Source organism: Poromitra crassiceps (genome assembly GCF_964638095.1).
Source record: "Poromitra crassiceps genome assembly, chromosome: 6".
In the NCBI taxonomy this organism is placed as follows: Eukaryota; Metazoa; Chordata; class Actinopteri; order Beryciformes; family Melamphaidae; genus Poromitra; species Poromitra crassiceps.
The window spans coordinates 51,825,330-51,845,585 of record NC_139627.1 but is presented as its reverse complement, the minus strand read 5'-3'; positions in this window follow the sequence as shown (position 1 = coordinate 51,845,585).

Below are 20,256 nucleotides of genomic sequence, written 5' to 3'. Positions count from 1 at the left end.
AACGCAACACCAGGAAACATCCCGAGTAATCACGCTCATTGAAAAACAAGTCGACTAGATTGCTGACATTTATAATAATGACTTTGTAAATGTGAGTTCATGAATAAAAGATGTGGTTGGACGGGGGGGTTGTGGCATTGAAAATGCCAAATAAAATGGAGCATACCGTAGATTGCACTTGTGTTCACTAATGTATCAAACCGTGCTGATGGTGGTGCCCCGCTGTGCCTTGTTACACGCATTCTATCTCCTAATGGCTTCTTAAAGACAGTGCAAAGAAAGTGCTAAGCAACTGTGAGAGTAGCCTAGTTTAATACAGTATACTTAAGTCTTTAAAAAAACACATCAAAGTGGCTTTCTTAAAGGGATACACCACTTTTTTGGAAGTTTAGCTCATTTGCCAGACCCCCCCCCCCCACATAACCAAGATACACCATGCCTTACCGGCACTGTCCGCTCAGTTTACAGTGAGCTACAGTTGTGAAGTTGGTAATTATCGCCATAGAACGGAGGCTAATCATACAGCTGTTAAAAATCTGCCAAAACACACATCTCACGGCACCAAAATACATATTGTGCTTCGGGTACTCACCACACGATGAAATATTAATCCAAAATGCACATAATCTGACTTTTTGGAAGGAAAAGAGGTCGGCGGCCATGTTTGGAAAGTAGTGCCGGCTACCTCTTTTCCTTCCAAAAAGACAGATTATGTGCATTTTGCAGCACTGTAGTTCATCGAGTGGCCACGTGGGGCTGGGGGCAGTAGGCATTCCCCCCATGTTAAAATGCCCAACTCTGTAACAGGATTAAACATCTTTCCAGTATGGGGCAAAACACGGTTTTGGGTCTATATAGCTAATGTCACCTTTTCATAACAACTGGAGGGGCGTCATTTTTTTCTATAACTCGCCCGTTTTGGGTAAAATAGACGATAGAGAAGGGGGTGATTGACAGGTCCCCTGTCCAGTGTTTGCTCAGCCTTGCCGATCACGGACCAATAGCAGGCGGAGCTGCAGCTCTGGGAAACTCCCATCTCACGTGAGCTGCGCAAGGACCCCAAGCTGGCGACCTACAACACTTTGCTGCAAAACGTGAGTAAAAAAAAAAAAGAGTGGATGTCTTTGTCCACGTTATTTAGGTCAGTGGGTCTTGCAGTCAGGGTCCTCCATGATCTTAGGGTGTAGAAGATGGAGAGGACGGTCTGTCTGTCCCCGCCATCTGCCACGCCCACGCGCCCTCTACAGTGACATTCACCAGTCGTGTAGCGGAGGAGGGCAGCAAAGGGCACTCACTTCCTGTAGGGGCAGGAAATCATGCATTCATCATGGAGACCCATAGCCTGGGGACCTGACGAATCAGCAAGCTCTGTTCTATTTGCTATGTCTGGCCCCCCTCCCATTTGGAACAGATTGCCACCCGGCCTGAAAACTGCACGGGCCAATCACAAGCATTTGCTACAATCCTTGTTGAGGCATTGTCGTGCATACCAATCACACCAATGGCGAGAGACATATCATCCCAGTTTGTGACTTCCCCATGAGCGCTTTGTCTGCCTGTCCGTTGGTAACGCCCCCTGGAAAAGGAAACTGAACTGAAAGAGATTCCAGACTGATTCACATTTGCGAGCTGGTCTGGTGACGTCGGGCTATAGGAGGAGACCCAGCCATCACCCTGTGTGTGGGGACCATATTGACACCTGTGGGCTGGATCTCAATGTGTGTGTGTGTGTGTGTGTGTGTGTGTGTGTGGCCATTCTTTGAGTTGTTGATGCCTTTTTCAACAACAACACTGGCAGAATAATATGAAGGAGGAGGATGAAGGATGTGCTGGTGGGTGGCAGGGGTCGAGGGTGTGCACATGGCATTTTCTGGGGGCGGTGGAGGGGGAGGATTTCACTTGCAAATTCAGCAACAGACAAGAGGGAAATGTCAGTGGAGTTGAAAAAGACACTCTTGATGGGTTCTTTCGTGCCACTTTGTTTTGGAGCTGCAGCAGAGGGATCGGGGGCGCTGGAGGGTTGCAGCACTTTCACTGGTTGGAAAAATGTCAAGAGGGAATTTGAATATGACTGATGAAAAGGACACCTGAGTGAAGAGACAGAGCCACTTGTAAATGTCAGGATGTATGTTATGGGGCTTAGACGTTCAATATACCGAGCGGACGCTGTGTGTGTGTGTGTGTGTGTGTGTGTGTGTGTGACAGAGAGAGAGAGAGAGGGAGAGAGATGCACCCCTAAGTATGCACGCATGCGCATAGGCACCCCACACACACACACACACACAGTTAAAACAGTTAGTAGACGGACAAGCCCGTCTTTTATTGTCACACGAACACACCCAACACATGCATGCGGCCACAAACACACACTCATGCGGACGGTGGCCGGTGAAATTTGTCCTCTGCATTTAACCCATCCAGGCTTGTCCTTTCCTCCAGGGGGCAGGCCAGGAGCAGTGGTCGCTTTTTCTTTCCAGCGCCCGGGGACCAACTTCGGATGTTGTCGTCACTGGTCGGATGACGATGACGATCTTCTGCATGTTTTTAGTGGGGGGGGGGGTTATGTACGGAGGAACCCCACACACACACACACACACACACACACACACACACACACACACACACACACACACACACACACACACACACACACACACACACACACACACACACACACACACACACACACACACACGTGTAACTACCTGTCATGATCATGTTTATTTACTGCCATGGCTTTGATCATGGCTGCTACGTTGTTCTACTCTGTTCCCCTCCCTCTTCTCTCTAAGCCCGTCTCTAAGCTAGGGCTGATCTGCTACTTTACTCATGGCTGGAAGCTGAAACCACTGTCAGATCGTTAAACTGCTAGTGGGAAACACTTGCTCTCTAGCCAGTCAGTCAGTCCAGATGAGCCATAAGTACATTTGTATTGCATTATTCAATAACTCATTCCTTGCCAAGCCTAGCCTCTGTCAATGCAGCGATGTATGTCAACATTGGCATCATCCTTTATAAAACTGTCGCTGACTACCAAACTTTATTCCCTAGGTGATGATATTGGTTTGATCAACTGAATAACTTTGACCATTACTGTAGTCAACTGACAAAAATGAATGCAGTACAGAGAACTTATTTCTATTGGAAAAAGTCAAAAATCAACTTTCTCCCCACACATGCTACACACAGAGGTAATCTACCGTTTTGTCAAATTATCACCACTCATCTACTTTTTTACCATCCAAATAGATTTTTAGGACCACTATGGCTGGTTATCTGCCAAATTGTAGATGAGAAACTTACCAGCTGCAAACTTTGGCTTGTGCCGGGTGTTATTGTCCTGTATTGGATTTCAGTATTGGCTTAACTCTCTGCCCAATTTTAGCCCAAATACAGTGTGAAAGTGTGAAGCCTCTTGCTCTTATGACATCACTGATGATGTCACAACTTCGCATCACTGATGACACCACAATTGCTCTTATGACAACACTGATGATGTCACAATGCCTATGACATCATCAGTGATGTCACAATGCACAATTGCTCAGGTGACATCACTGATGACATCACTTCCAGTTGAGTGACATCACTTCCGGGAAGGGAGGAAAATCGCAGAGCCCGCTTGCTCCCTTTTTAGCACTGATGACATCATCAGTCTTATGACATCATCAGTGATGTCACAAAGACAGAGTGCTCACTTGCTCCCTATAGAGATGTCTATGGAAGAATGAATGGGGAATGAAATCCCTTAGGTCCAATGCCGAACCTGGAAGAGACTTTGGCCTCTATATAATTACAACATGCTTTCCAATGCTTCCAAGTGCCTTTTTCAATGAATACAATACAACACTCAATACAATACACTCAACACAATACAACACTCAGCCATTGACTAAAAGAAAAGAAAACAATTGAAAGTAATAGGCTAATTAAAAAGCTTATCCGATAAGAATACCATTATTTAGTGCATCCCAAGCATCTTCCCCCCATCTGGTACTGTTCAATGTGTGGAGCTGGTAGCAGCTTCTTGGACACAGCCTGAGGAGTGGAGACACACACACGCACGCACGCGCACACGCACGCACGCACGCACACACACACACACACACACACACACACACACACACACACACACACACACACACACACACACACACGGAGGGAATGTGCAGCGTAGGACAAATAGTGCTGGACATGTATTCCTTCCACGGCTTAAACTTTGAAATGCACAGTGGGGGTGAAAATACACAGCAAGAAACAGAAGACACCAGTGGTGCCGGCATGGAAGCACACATATACACAGTATATTCCAGCCCTAAAGAGTACAAGGTACACTAGGCAGGGACGCCTCAGTCCACATACTGTATGAGCCCAAACTGCACACAGCTAGCCACCTACAGTACATATACACACAGCACACACTGCAGCTGGCAAAGAAAAACCTCTCCGGGTCAGAGACGTGGTCCAATTTGGAAGGAATAGTGCGATTTTGGCTCAGAGGCCTCGTCGGTCAACTTGACCCAATTCTGGAGCACATCAGCCACGGGGGGAAGGTGGGAGACGGGTAAGCTGGTCAGCCACACGGGTGCAGTGGTGTCAGGGTTCAGCCACACGGGTGCAGTGGTGTCAGGGTTCAGCCACACGGGTGCAGTGGTGTCAGGGTTCAGATCCAGGTTCAGAGCCACAAGCCGCAAGTAATTGGTTTACATCTCTTGAAAGTCATGTATTGGAAGCAGTTTGTAGCACTGTTGTTCCCATCTGGTGAGAGAAAAGGCTGCAGAACTGTGATGAGCCAGTTAGTTGAGCAAAGAGGTGATTGGGAGTTGGACTGATCACAAAGAAAGAGTGGTAGCTAGCTACCATGGTACAGGTTGTGGGTGTATCTAGTTTTCTGTACACTGGTGTCATGGTGTTTTCATCAACTGTTATTGATGATTAATAAAGATATTTTTAGTGGGCCGTGGAGGTACTGCAGGTGGGCCGTGAGTGATCTGCCAACACTCCCGATTTTCGCGGGCAATCAAATGACTGTAGCAGGGTCATTTATCAGGGGGTCTGTTATCAGAAGGAACTAGATTAAGACCTACGGTTATTTTTTTTAATCTGAGGGGGCAACTGCCCCTGACGCTTAGAGCCCACTTTACACTGTTTACACAGCCTGTGATGCTTGTTAAAGCCGTGATCATTGTGGGATTATTACACCTGAGAGACAGACAGACTCTGTACTGCCCTCACTAATGCACTTTAGGATGGCTTGAATGTGTTGTCATTGGCTGCTGCTATAATCGTATACGGTTATTGTTATTTTATTTTTGTGTTGAGATGACAAGTTTTGCACTGTGTTTCGAAGTGATAATAATAATAATAAGTTCAGTGTTTCTGCCTGTGTTGCTGTCTGTTGTAGTGTAATTGTAAAATGACCTAAAGGGAGACCAGGTCACCAAGTGAGTGAGAAAAGGAGAAAATACTGAATAATGACATCACTACAGTATAATCCTAATGTTAATTTAAAATGAGATATTCCTCTAAATATGGCTAAAAATCATCCAGACGTAAAAAAAAAAAAAACGTCCGTTAGCGTCGGCAAACGGGAAGAAAATAAATACCAAAAAAAAAAATGAAAAAAAAAAATTTTTTACAAAAAAAAAAAAAAGTCCCCCTAATTGCAAACTCATTCCGGCGGCACTGCATAATATGCTAGCTTGTCGGCGAGGGGGCTAAATAATGCTCCAAACATTTAAAGGTTTAAATTTGGGCGAGGGAAAACTATTTCAAAAAGGTCCCTTGACCTCTCAACTCAATTAATCTGAATGAAAATTGGTTCAATGGGTACCCATGAGTCTCCCCTTTACAGATAAGGTAGCATTTTTCACAGCATTAATAATAGCTTGTGGATTGATTTCTTCTGTTGTTGCTCATCACATTTTGTCTCAACAAATGTGTTATGCATGCAAATACTTCTGATGAGTAAGGAGGGAGAAAATGTTGGCAATGTGCTTTTGGGTATTTTGCCTAAATGTTTTTGTATGTGGATGGATTATTAATTTCCCTCATGCCAAAATTCACATGCTCTGTTAATGAAGTAAAAAATATATAATAATAAAAAATATATAGGGAAATACATCATCTTAGTCTCGTGTGTTGATTCGTGTGTTGATTGTGATTAAAGGGGCTGCGGTATTCTTATGTTTGGGAACGCCTCCTCTAGAGCGTTAATTCCCAATCAGGCTGATTCTGATACTGACATCACAACAGCAAGGCTGAAATAATGATGTCAAATTCACTTTCAAACAACCGACGTCCCATTTGTGTAAGTGTAGGACAGAAACACAACAACAGATGGCTTCAAAGTCATCACCTGTCAGTTGCATGCCATCGCGCCTTGATATTTTGAGATGAGATGTCAGAACCACCCTGAAAATGACGACTATCATTGATGTTCACGTTTCATAAACCTCCCCAGGGACGGCTTATAGCGACTTGTCCCCCATACTAAACAATACAAATATCCTTTGTCTTTTCTTATTTTCATCTTCACTGCCCCACTTTGGCTGTGAGTGCACTGGAAGACAAGTTTGCTTAGAACGGTACAGCAACAAACAAACATTATTCCATGTGTGTATTTTTCTCTTTCTGTTAGTGCTCTGACCTCAACAGACTCTCTCCAGTGTGGAGCACCACCCCATGTCTCTGACCTCACAGACTCTCTCCAGTGTGGACCACCACCCATGTCCGCCCCTTAATGCCTGTCTCAATGAGGATTCACTTACTTCTTTGTTTCATGTTCAGTTTGTAGACACAGTGGGGTTCAAGCTGTCAAAACGTCTCGGATGTTTCCAGACCTTTTCATCTCCGAACTTGAGCAAGGCAGCCATGGGGTCAGAGCCAGGGGAGAGGATGAAGATGAGGGGGGGGGCACAGCAGTGGCTATCCTCAAAGGTCTTGCTCAGGTTGGAGGGCGGAGCCTCGATGAAACGGCGGCCCGAGCTGTCCGACACAAACTCCTGCACCATGGGAATGACCTGGTGGACCAAAGGGAGTGGAAGAGTCCGACAGGGACGCTGGAACTCTTTCGAAGTAGGGGGTGCTGCTGCGCTGCAAGGCAGGGAGCGGGCGCCACCAAACATTTTTTTTACGTTTTTTGGTTTTAGCCGTATTTAGAAGAATATCTCATTTTAAATTAACATTAGATTAGATTAGATTAGATTAGATTCTATTGTTGTGATGACATTATTCAGTATTTTCTCCTTTCCTCACTCACTTTCATGCCACCACCCGCTCTGCCTTTACAGTAGGTCGTTTTACACTACAACAGACAGCAACACAGGCAGAAACACTGAACTTATAATTATTATAATATTTTATTATCTTATTATAAACCAAACATAAAAAGTAACATCACCACCCTCTTTGCTTTGCTCATAGTCTTCAACTAAACCCTAAATATCGCAGTATAAAGCATATAAAACACATTTTAATCATATTTATTTTTAATTGACATTGCAATTCCAATACAAAACAGCAGAGGGTGATGCAGCACCCTAAGCACCCCCACTCCCCACGTCCCTGGAGTCTGATATCTTCAGAGTGTATGGCAGAGTAGCCCTGATTTGTCTCCCTTGATGAATTGTTCAGCCGTGAGACAACTGAGACGTAGATCGTGCAAAAGGGAGCGCAGCTCAATATCCTACTAATATCCTAACATGTTTAAGAGCAGTGATGTGTGGATGTGAACTGACCTTGTCTGGTCTGATCCAACAAACCAGCAGCCTCTTCTGAAACTGGCCCAGCTTCTCCTGCCACTCATCAGGGAAGGCAGTCTGGTGGGGGCTCTGGAGACACGATGCACACATAACAGACAACCCATCAAGTCAGTACACCCATCCAGAGGAAGTACTACCAAACTCCAGACTGTAGAGACGTTCATCACATAGTATCTCTTGACAGTGGGTACATGCACATTACCTTTATATTCAGAATAATCTAATATTTTGTTTATTGATTTGGCTCATGTAAACGCCATATCCCATTTACAATGAGCGGGATATGCCCATATCCCGATCAACCTTGGCATGTAAACACCAGACTCCAGTGGTGTAGTGGACCCTGGAGAAGTGGGGGTACTCTTAGTTTATGCTCCCCCCCCCCATCCCCACCCAATACACACACGTGTCACACACACACACACACACACACACCAAGGGGGGCACCATGAAAACATTATGCTTAGGGCAGCCAAATGGCCAGCAGCAGCACTGGAGAAGGGAGAGGGAGAATGAGGAGTGGGGGGGGGGACATAGAGTTAGTCACTGGGTACTGGGGCAGAGCCATATGTTTGGTTAAGTTGTGACACAAGTGTGCTGGGGGAAGGGAGTGATCATGCCAGGAACTTTTTGGAATTATTTCCCTCAGGCTGTTTGTCGAGACACTTCTGGCTGTGTTGGCAGGTGCTTTGAGACGGATACACCTATTTAAGGTCTCCCTGGGATTCTCCGTGTGTGTGTGTGTGTGTGTGTGTGTGTGTGTGTGTGTGTGTGTGTGTGTGTGTGTGTGAGCCGAGTGCCGAGTGCCTGTGTGCTTGATTGAACAGCTGTTCTTGCATCAAGATTGAATGGATGTGAATTGTGCAACTGGAACAAACGAGATTTAATTAGATAAAAGTGTTATGTCAAATTCTGATGATTGTAATTCAAATATGGCGTTTGTTTGTGTGTGTGCGTGTGTATGTGTGTGTGTGTGTGTGTGTGCGCACACACGCAGCAAGTGCACAAGCATGACTGTGTGTCCTTGAGTGAACAGCTGTTCTTGCATCTAAATTGTGTGACTTCCACAACTGGAACAAACTAGATTTAATTAGATAAAAGTGCAATGTTTGATTCCATCTTTGTAATTCACCTATGTGTGACAGGCAGATACAACGTAGGCTGCTAAAGTGCAATATAAACATCTTCTCTTATTTCCCTTCCTTCTCACCTATAGCTTTCTTACATACAACTGACACTTTCCTGATCCTTGTGGGTAAATTGGGCCATTGCGTTAGCAATTAGCAACAGGATACAGGTCAGATTAGAAAGTAACATTAGCAAAAGAGGGTGCTAAAAACATACATATACTGTATGCAACTAACAACTTCAACACTAGAAACTTATTGTCGGTTATATGATGATATGGTGATGAGCCCTGCGATGGGATCACTCACATCAGCCAATAGGAATATAGGCCAGCAGGGGCCAGTAGTGAGCAGGGGCCAGTAGTGGATGGAGATAATTGTGACTGGGGGAGCTAAGGAGGAGCTTAATTATTTACAGCTGGTGCAAACTTTTTCTACATCATATACAGTATATATATAAGAATACAATAGGCTATACTGCTACACAAGGAGGGGCACTGTTTTTCCATTGGGAGCCAAATCCCCAACCCATCAACATGTGTGTGTTTCAATGAGCTGAAGACTGTATTTAGACCTATGATTATTAGACTGTGTGTGATACTGTAACACTGAGTCCAGTTACACACAAGCTAGTCTGACTGGGTTGAAGCAGCATGGTGGACTTAGCTCTCTCATTGGTGTCGACCATTTCAGTCGGTGGCCGAATGGAAATCCCATTCCGCTCCCTGCAAGCTCTGCAATTGGCTCCGACCCGCTCTGACTGCGACCATATTTGGCTTTCCTTTCCACGCCCCCCGTGTTGAATCTGTATGTCTCTGCTGCTGTACGTGTTGAATCTGTCTGTCTCTGCTGCTGTACGTGTTGAATCTGTATGCCTCTGCTGCTGTACGTGTTGAATCTGTCTGTCTCTGCTGCTGTACGTGTTGAATCTGTATGCCTCTGCTGCTGTACGTGTTGAATCTGTATGTCTCTACTGCTGTACGTGTTGAATCTGTATGTCTCTGCTGCTGTACATGTTGAATCTGTATGTCTCTGCTGCTGTACATGTTGAATCTGTATGTCTCTGCTGCTGTACATGTTGAATCTGTATGTCTCTGCTGCTGTACGTGTTGAATCTGTATGTCTCTGCTGCTGTACATGTTGAATCTGTATGTCTCTGCTGCTGTACATGTTGAATCTGTATGTCTCTGCTGCTGTACGTGTTGAATCTGTATGTCTCTGCTGCTGTACGTGTTGAATCTGTATGTCTCTGCTGCTGTACGTGTTGAATCTGTATGTCTCTGCTGCTGTACGTGTTGAATCTGTATGTCTCTGCTGCTGTACGTGTTGAATCTGTATGTCTCTGCTGCTGTACATGTTGAATCTGTATGTCTCTGCTGCTGTACGTGTTGAATCTGTATGTCTCTGCTGCTGTACGTGTTGAATCTGTATGTCTCTGCTGCTGTACGTGTTGAATCTGTATGTCTCTGCTGCTGTACGTGTTGAATCTGTATTGGCCCAATTCCACAGCAGCTAGTAGCGCGGTCCCGCTCCGCTCGACTCGACTTTTGGTCTCATCCCACCATCAAAAACCGGCCCAGCTCGGTTTGTTTTGTGGCCGAGTCGTGCTACTTTTGGTCCCTGCCTCGTCGGGGTACTTCGGGCTGGCGAGTAGGTCCCAAATGGTGACGTAAAACTCTGATGGCTACTGATTGGTCAGAGAGAATCGTGTTTACTCTGTCTACTGACTGTCAATGCAATGCTGGCGGCTGCATACCAGTTTAGTGGTCTTACCTTATCTTCTGTTATGTATATTTCCATCAGTATTTTGTGTCGCTGCCTTCACCTCCGGTGAAATAAAATCGTGGCGGGTGTTCAATTGTCTGAGAAAAAAGTCCGCTGCTCGCTCAGGGAGCTCTGTAGCTGAGTGGAGGCTGCAGCGCTCCGCTAGGCCGCAGCGGGTGTTTGGAAGCCCCGGTCTTGCCTGGTGAGAGGCTGCGGGGTAGAGGCTTCACTCTGTTGCGCCTCTCCCGTCCCCGCACAGCGCAGCATGCCTGTGATATCATTCTCTTGGCCGATTGTCACATTTGCCCATGTACACTGTAGGTCATTTAGAGGCACCAGTATTTCATAAACAGTTTAAAAGTTCTGTGGATGGATTTAATTGTAACGTTATGTTATAGCCGAAGGACAGATATGCGGTCGCTATTTTTAGACGACCAGCTGTGGGCGGGGGTGGGTGGGGGCCGATCGAGCGCCGGTCGAAGCAAAACATCCATCGAGTAGAGACGAGTGGAGCCGAGTGGGGACGAGCTGTGCAGGGCTGTTAAGTGTGGTGGGATTGAGCCATATGTCTCTGCTGCTGTACGTGTTGAATCTGTCTGTCTCTGCTGCTGTACGTGTTGAATCTGTATGTCTCTGCTGCTGTACGTGTTGAATCTGTATGTCTCTGCTGCTGTACGTGTGGAATCTGCCGAGCTCAAATGCCTGCGCCGCTGCCTTTGAAACAATAACAACAGCAGCGCTAGTCGCTAGCTCGTTGCTACACGCTGAAAACGATTGATGTGGATTATGCAATGAAGCCAGCCTGCATGGTACGTTCGGTGGATGGCTGTTGTGCATGAGCAGGTTGACATTGTGTTCCTAGCAGCTTTATGAGCAGGTTGACATTGTGTTCCTAGCAGCTTTATGAGCAGGTTGACATTATGTTCCTAGCAGCTTTATGAGCAGGTTGACATTATGTTCCTAGCAGCTTTATAAGCAGGTTGACATTATGTTCCTAGCAGCTTTATGAGCAGGTTGACATTGTGTTCCTAGCAGCTTTATGAGCAGGTTGACATTGTGTTCCTAGCAGCTTTATGAGCAGGTTGACATTATGTTCCTAGCAGCTTTATGAGCAGGTTGACATTGTGTTCCTAGCAGCTTTATGAGCAGGTTGACATTGTGTTCCTAGCAGCTTTATGAGCAGGTTGACATTATGTTCCTAGCAGCTTTATGAGCAGGTTGACATTATGTTCCTAGCAGCTTTATGAGCAGGTTGACATTATGTTCCTAGCAGCTTTATGAGCAGGTTGACATTATGTTCCTAGCAGCTTTATGAGCAGGTTGACATTATGTTCCTAGCAGCTTTATGAGCAGATTGACATTATGTTCCTAGCAGCTTTATGAGCAGGTTGACATTATGTTCCTAGCACAGCTTTATGAGCAGGTTGACATTGTGTTCCTAGCAGCTTTATGAGCAGGTTGACATTATGTTCCTATAGCAGCTTTATGAGCAGGTTGACATTATGTTCCTAGCAGCTTTATGAGCAGGTTGACATTATGTTCCTAGCAGCTTTATGAGCAGGTTGACATTGTGTTCCTAGCAGCTTTATGAGCAGGTTGACATTATGTTCCTATAGCAGCTTTATGAGCAGGTTGACATTATGTTCCTAGCAGCTTTATGAGCAGGTTGACATTATGTTCCTATAGCAGCTTTATGAGCAGGTTGACATTATGTTCCTAGCAGCTTTATGAGCAGGTTGACATTATGTTCCTAGCAGCTTTATGAGCAGGTTGACATTATGTTCCTAGCAGCTTTATGAGCAGATTGACATTATGTTCCTAGCAGCTTTATGAGCAGGTTGACATTATGTTCCTAGCACAGCTTTATGAGCAGGTTGACATTGTGTTCCTAGCAGCTTTATGAGCAGGTTGACATTATGTTCCTAGCAGCTTTATGAGCAGGTTGACATTATGTTCCTATAGCAGCTTTATGAGCAGGTTGACATTGTGTTCCTAGCAGCTTTATGAGCAAGTTGACATTGTGTTCCTAGCAGCTTTATGAGCAGGTTGACATTGTGTTCCTAGCAGCTTTATGAGCAGGTTGACATTATGTTCCTAGCAGCTTTATGAGCAGGTTGACATTGTGTTCCTAGCAGCTTTATGAGCAGGTTGACATTGTGTTCCTATAGCAGCTTTATGAGCAGGTTGACATTATGTTCCTAGCAGCTTTATGAGCAGGTTGACATTGTGTTCCTAGCAGCTTTATGAGCAGGTTGACATTGTGTTCCTAGCAGCTTTATGAGCAGGTTGACATTATGTTCCTAGCAGCTTTATGAGCAGGTTGACATTATGTTCCTAGCAGCTTTATAAGCAGGTTGACATTATGTTCCTAGCAGCTTTATGAGCAGGTTGACATTGTGTTCCTAGCAGCTTTATGAGCAGGTTGACATTGTGTTCCTAGCAGCTTTATGAGCAGGTTGACATTATGTTCCTAGCAGCTTTATGAGCAGGTTGACATTGTGTTCCTAGCAGCTTTATGAGCAGGTTGACATTGTGTTCCTAGCAGCTTTATGAGCAGGTTGACATTATGTTCCTAGCAGCTTTATGAGCAGGTTGACATTATGTTCCTAGCAGCTTTATGAGCAGGTTGACATTATGTTCCTAGCAGCTTTATGAGCAGGTTGACATTATGTTCCTAGCAGCTTTATGAGCAGATTGACATTATGTTCCTAGCAGCTTTATGAGCAGGTTGACATTATGTTCCTAGCACAGCTTTATGAGCAGGTTGACATTGTGTTCCTAGCAGCTTTATGAGCAGGTTGACATTATGTTCCTAGCAGCTTTATGAGCAGGTTGACATTATGTTCCTATAGCAGCTTTATGAGCAGGTTGACATTGTGTTCCTAGCAGCTTTATGAGCAAGTTGACATTGTGTTCCTAGCAGCTTTATGAGCAGGTTGACATTGTGTTCCTAGCAGCTTTATGAGCAGGTTGACATTATGTTCCTAGCAGCTTTATGAGCAGGTTGACATTGTGTTCCTAGCAGCTTTATGAGCAGGTTGACATTGTGTTCCTATAGCAGCTTTATGAGCAGGTTGACATTATGTTCCTAGCAGCTTTATGAGCAGGTTGACATTGTGTTCCTAGCAGCTTTATGAGCAGGTTGACATTGTGTTCCTAGCAGCTTTATGAGCAGGTTGACATTGTGTTCCTATAGCAGCTTTATGAGCAGGTTGACATTATGTTCCTAGCAGCTTTATGAGCAGGTTGACATTGTGTACCTAGCAGCTTTATGAGCAGGTTGACATTATGTTCCTAGCAGCTTTATGAGCAGGTTGACATTATGTTCCTAGCAGCTTTATGAGCAGGTTGACATTATGTTCCTAGCAGCTTTATGAGCAGGTTGACATTGTGTTCCTAGCAGCTTTATGAGCAGGTTGACATTGTGTTCCTAGCAGCTTTATGAGCAGGTTGACATTATGTTCCTAGCAGCTTTATGAGCAGGTTGACATTGTGTTCCTAGCAGCTTTATGAGCAGGTTGACATTGTGTTCCTAGCAGCTTTATGAGCAGGTTGACATTGTGTTCCTAGCAGCTTTATGAGCAGGTTGACATTATGTTCCTAGCACAGCTTTATGAGCAGGTTGACATTGTGTTCCTAGCAGCTTTATGAGCAGGTTGACATTGTGTTCCTAGCAGCTTTATGAGCAGGTTGACATTGTGTTCCTAGCAGCTTTATGAGCAGGTTGACATTGTGTACCTAGCAGCTTTATGAGCAGGTTGACATTATGTTCCTAGCAGCTTTATGAGCAGGTTGACATTGTGTTCCTAGCAGCTTTATGAGCAGGTTAACATTATGTTCCTAGCAGCTTTATGAGCAGGTTGACATTGTGTTCCTAGCAGCTTTATGAGCAGGTTGACATTATGTTCCTAGCACAGCTTTATGAGCAGGTTGACATTGTGTTCCTAGCAGCTTTATGAGCAGGTTGACATTGTGTTCCTAGCAGCTTTATGAGCAGGTTGACATTGTGTTCCTATAGCAGCTTTATGAGCAGGTTGACATTGTGTTCCTATAGCAGCTTTATGAGCAGGTTGACATTGTGTTCCTATAGCAGCTTTATGAGCAGGTTGACATTATGTTCCTAGCAGCTTTATGAGCAGGTTGACATTGTGTTCCTATAGCAGCTTTATGAGCAGGTTGACATTGTGTTCCTAGCAGCTTTATGAGCAGGTTGACATTGTGTTCCTATAGCAGCTTTATGAGCAGGTTGACATTGTGTTCCTAGCAGCTTTATGAGCAGGTTGACATTGTGTTCCTAGCAGCTTTATGAGCAGGTTGACATTGAGGCAGCAGTAAAAGAGCAGCTTATCCTTGTCAAACAGTGAGTGGCACACACTGACACAGAGCGAGTAGGTGAAGTGGTCTCTCAGGATCTGTAGTCTGAGGAAGATACGCATCCAAGCACGGACGTGTGCGCACACAGACGCACACACACACATCCACGCACATACACACACGCGCGCGCGCGCACGCACGCACACACACACACACACACAGACACGTGCGCGCACAGATACATGTACATGATTAATGTCTCTGGTTGGGGCTTGACCTTTCTTAAATAACCACTATCCACTAATGTAATTAACATGAACAAATAAATAAATAAATTCATCTCTGGATAAGAATTAACTTTTAAAAAATGTGGGCCCTTTTCAAAACTTCCATGAGTTTGCCCGAAAGCTGATGAAATTCTATGACACTGCAGAAATCCTTGTGATCCATGGGAACCCAGGCTCAAACACACGCACACACACACACACAAAGTCCCCAAGTGTGTGTACGCACACACACACACACAGACACACGACAGATGTACCCACACACCCATACCCAACACCCATGCGTGCACACACACGCGCGCGCGCGAGCAAACACACAAACACACACACACACACACACACACACACACCACAGCATAATGATTAATGTCTCTCTCTTGGAGTTTGACCTTTCGTAAATAATTAAATAAATGAAATGTGAGGAAGTCAAGTCAAACTTGAGACAGTAACATCTAATTCATGTTTATTTAGTCACAACACTTTCACTAGATTTGATGCCTCCAGTGATGCACAGAATTTGATTTGATTTATGACTTTGACCACTTTAAAAACTCATTAAGCAAAAGTCAAATCATCGAGCCGGTCAAAATAAAGACACCTATTCCCTTGTAGGGAGGCAGGATTGATATACTGTAAGGGTGGGTGGGTGAGTGAGTGAGTGGGTGAACGAATGAATGAATTTATTCGACAAATTAAAAAATACTATACACCAACAGGCATACAGTTATTTCTATTGTGTGGAGGTCTTGGCAAACAGAAAAAGGAATGCACAATAATACAATACTATTCACCTAATGTAGCCACGCCCATTTGACCCGGTTGTGTGGTTGTGTCACGACTTCTGGGGGAAAAAATGCCGGCTGCTCCAATATCATCTCACTCTGAATGAACTAATAATTTAGTCAATTGTATATAACATACAGCATCAAAGCAAACGGCAATGTCTAAGAATGCAACGCCATGTAACTGGCTCGTTAATTCTCGCATTCAAGGGAATTACGTTAACGTCTGCGGGTCTTATAGACGTAAGTGGCTCGCGCTGCGCTCGGAGGAGACTGAAAAAAATCTGAAGCTTTCTATGTTGGAGTCCAGGTATGTTTTGTACAAGGACGTCTCTCAGTGTGTTGCTGTTAGCTGCCCATTTCGTAGTTTGCTTTTTGTTGATCTCATTTTTTTGCTCTTCGACTTGATTTGTATCACTCAGACCCAGGGGCGGTTCTAGGCCGTTTTTGGGTGGGCTTTAGCCCACCCAAAAATAGTCTCAGCCCACCCAAAAAAATAGAGGCAAAAAAACTTTTTTTTTTTTTTTTTTTAATCCCTCTCCAAATCCATGGTGGTCATTAGTAGCAGTTTCTGACTACACTCAATGCGTAGTGTGCATGTTTCTCCCCCCCCTCTATGTTCTTAGGGTGGGCTGAGACAAAAATTTAGGGGGGTTCAGCCCACCCGAAAAGTTTCTAGAACCGCGGCTGCGCAGGCGCTCCCTCCTCCATCTATCTGCCTAATCCCACATCACTTCACACAGGTCACACACACAGTACAGCAGCGAAGTGGTCCTCCACAGTCCACACAATCGTTCTCCCCACTCATGATCAATGAAACTGAGGTGAGCATTGAGCAGTCAGAGTCGTTAGTAGTTACTTAATTAGCGCATATTGATATGCAAATTAGCACATAACGTTGTCGTAGGCTAAACAAAAGAACTTGTCGCTGTGCCTGCCAGACAAACATGTGGACTGGAGGAAGGTAGGTAGGCTACCATGGCACCAGCCAGCCATGTCATGCTAGCTCGCAGTAAGCGGGTGTAAATGGATGTGATGTTTTTTGAGAAACATATGGGCATAAGTGACAAACATTTTCAAACGGGTCCCTTGTTATCTGAATGAAATTAAGCCCTTCAGAATCGCAAGTGGCTGCTTTACACAGCCTGTCTGATGTGATGATGACGATAGCTTAACATGCGTGCATGGCATCACTTATGTCTTGCTGTGATGTTAGTTCAGTATCTCAATAAAAGTTCTTACAGGCTTGTTATTTCCCTCTAAGGCAGGGATGTCAGAGATACGGCCCGCGGGCCGGATCCGGCCCACGGGCAGGTTTCATCCGGCCCGCGAGATGTTTTGGAATATTAAAAAAAATATATATATATTATTATTATTATTAAATTCGCACCCCATTATCATGAACTACGTGTGGCTAATAAGCAAGCTAAGAGTTCATTCATAAGTTAATTAACCTGCACTACAAGGAAGTATGTCAGTAGGTCATCAGGTGTAAACAAAGCCGCCATGATGCCACGCTGGAATTGAATCGCGCATTCAGCTACCTACCAAAAAACAAAAGAATCAACAAGATCAGGCGCGGACTGCATAATCGGGCACGTCGGGCAAATGCCCGGTGGCCTGGCCTGGACTGGCCTGCAAAAAAAAAAAAAAAAAAAAAATTGTGCCGCAGTCAGGCCACTCACTGAACAGCAGGCCAAGCACCGCCTACTGGTTTACTAGTGGTTTTATTACTTTATTCAGGATTAAAGTGGGTGCATCTCATTGTAAAATTGGACTTGGCCCAAATTGGGCTTCAAACGGCCCAAATTGGGCTTCAAACGGCCCAAATCTGGCTTTAAACGACCCAAATTGGGCTTCAAACGGCCCACATCTGGCTTCAAACGGCCCAAATTGAGCTTTAAACGGCCCAAATTTTTCTGACGCCGGCACGCGCGTCGGCCCGTATCGGCCTGGCCTGCTTGGTATCTAATGCCCGGCCTGAATTATGATCCCAGTCCGCCCCTGAACAAGATGCTGTCGAAAAAGAGAAAGGTTGACACGGAATGCAGGCAGTTTCAAGAGAAATGGAAAGAGCAGTATTTCTTTTGTGAAGTAAATGGGTAAATGAGTCGAATTGATTTTAGTAAAAAAAAAATCAGGCCCTCATGAGGTCTCAGTTGAACAAATCCGGCCCTCTACCTAATATGAGTCTGACACCCCTGCTCTAAGGGAGTGCAAGGCAGATATTTAAACAGCCTTGTTTGTGTACAGTACCAGTGGCATGGGAGTAATAAAAAGGGATTAAGGACCAGGACCCCTGGTGGTCAGTAAGATGGGCTGGTTGAGCCAATGTTAAAATTATCTTTATTTATTATTTATTTTTGCTTTAAAACTATTTTTTAATTTTCTGCTTAAAGTTCATGAAAAAAGTGGCATTCTTGTTTTCACAATAATTTCATAATACCATTTGTAATGCCACCGTTGTAGTGCTGTTGTTCAAAATTAAAGTACATTTTCTCAGATTTATTGGTGTCTTTCTAGTCACACAATTTAATAGTCAGTGTTTCCCATACACTGATCTATTTGTGGTGGTACACCCTACATAGATTTTGACCCCCACAAATACTGCCACATATTAATTTCAACTAGTTGACTGCAAACTCCTGCTTTAGTGCTTACAGTATATTATTATCTTGTCGGAATATTATTCCAGCCAATAAGTTAGGAAGTTCCCTTTTGATTTAATTTTACTTTTGTTTTGCCTACAAAGCAAAATGTTACTTTACTTGAAACTCCCCTGAAGTGATTTTGGTATTATTTATGCAAGCATAATTCTACCATATAGTAACCTGTATGCAGAATATATATAGTATATATAGGGAAACAATTGTTTTTTCATTGCTGTAAAACCACAGAACGGTAAAGAAGATATTGATGTGTGTAGTTCTTCATAGATCTAGTCTCTTCATTTTGATCTCAAAGTGCGCCAGTTTGATCCATTTTTACTTGAAACTGTACAAAATTTTCTCCCGGGGGGGCATGCCCCCGGACCCCCCTAGGGGTTCAGTGGTCCATGACCTTTGGGTGGGCTGAGCACCACCCAAAGCGCTGATGCTAAAACCGCCCCTGCTCAGACCGCAGTTGCGGGCGATGTTCAACGCATTCCTGCTCTAAAATCAAAGGTGATTTAAAATCGTATAGACCATGATAAGTTTTAACTGTTGAACTCTCCCTTCAGTGAGTGAGTGAGTGAGTGAGCGTAAATCAATGAGTGAGAAGAAGACCATGTTACAGATGATTTAAATAAGCACATGTCATACAGGGACGGGAACTTCCCCTAAATGACAGTGATGGGAACTGCTGCTTATTGTTTGGTGTATGATAATGATACATTCCTCTTAAAGTCGAGCTGAACCCAAAAATGACTTCTATTTTATTTTAGTTCAAATACCTGGGTATTCAGTGCACCTATTTAATAATGTATGCCAAAAGAAATCACAAAAATCTAATTTCTTTAGTTTTTCACACTTTTTCACATCAAAAGTTCATTTTTCAAGATTTCATTCATAACAGTAATCTACCGTTTGCTGACGTCACATAGTACTATCAAATTTCTACCCCATTTCAACCAATGATATCACGACATGGCAGCTGTCAATCAATCTTTACTTCAGGAGAATTTTCTCTTCCAAATGAAGGAGAAAATGGCACCTAGTGTCTGTAATCTGGTGGAATTTCTAGCCCATAAACTAACTACTAACATGGCCAATTGTATGTGACATACAAAATAAAGCAAACGGTAATGTCTAAGAATGCAAAGAAATTGAACTGGCTCATTAAACTCGCATTCCAGGATAACGTTAACTAAGGGGTTGCCCTCGGAGATTCCAGGCGGTCGGGCAGCACTCATGCATCGGATTGTCTACTCCGCTCCACACAGAAGCAGCTGGCTGCCTGGTACTCTGCAGATCCCACTCGCGTATATAGCACCACAACATGCTGAATCCCACTCGATTGGGGGGCGGAACATGCCAGGATTGACCAATGCCAAAGCCAGTCCCCAGAATTGTCAAATCAAATCATTTGACATGCTATTATGGTCCGCCTCTCAACCCTGTCATCTCAGACAGCGTTGCCAGACGTACGATAATTATCGTATTTGTACGATAATTTCGACCTCTGTACGATGTACGATCAATAATCCCAAAATCCCCCAAATGTACGATAATTTCATCAT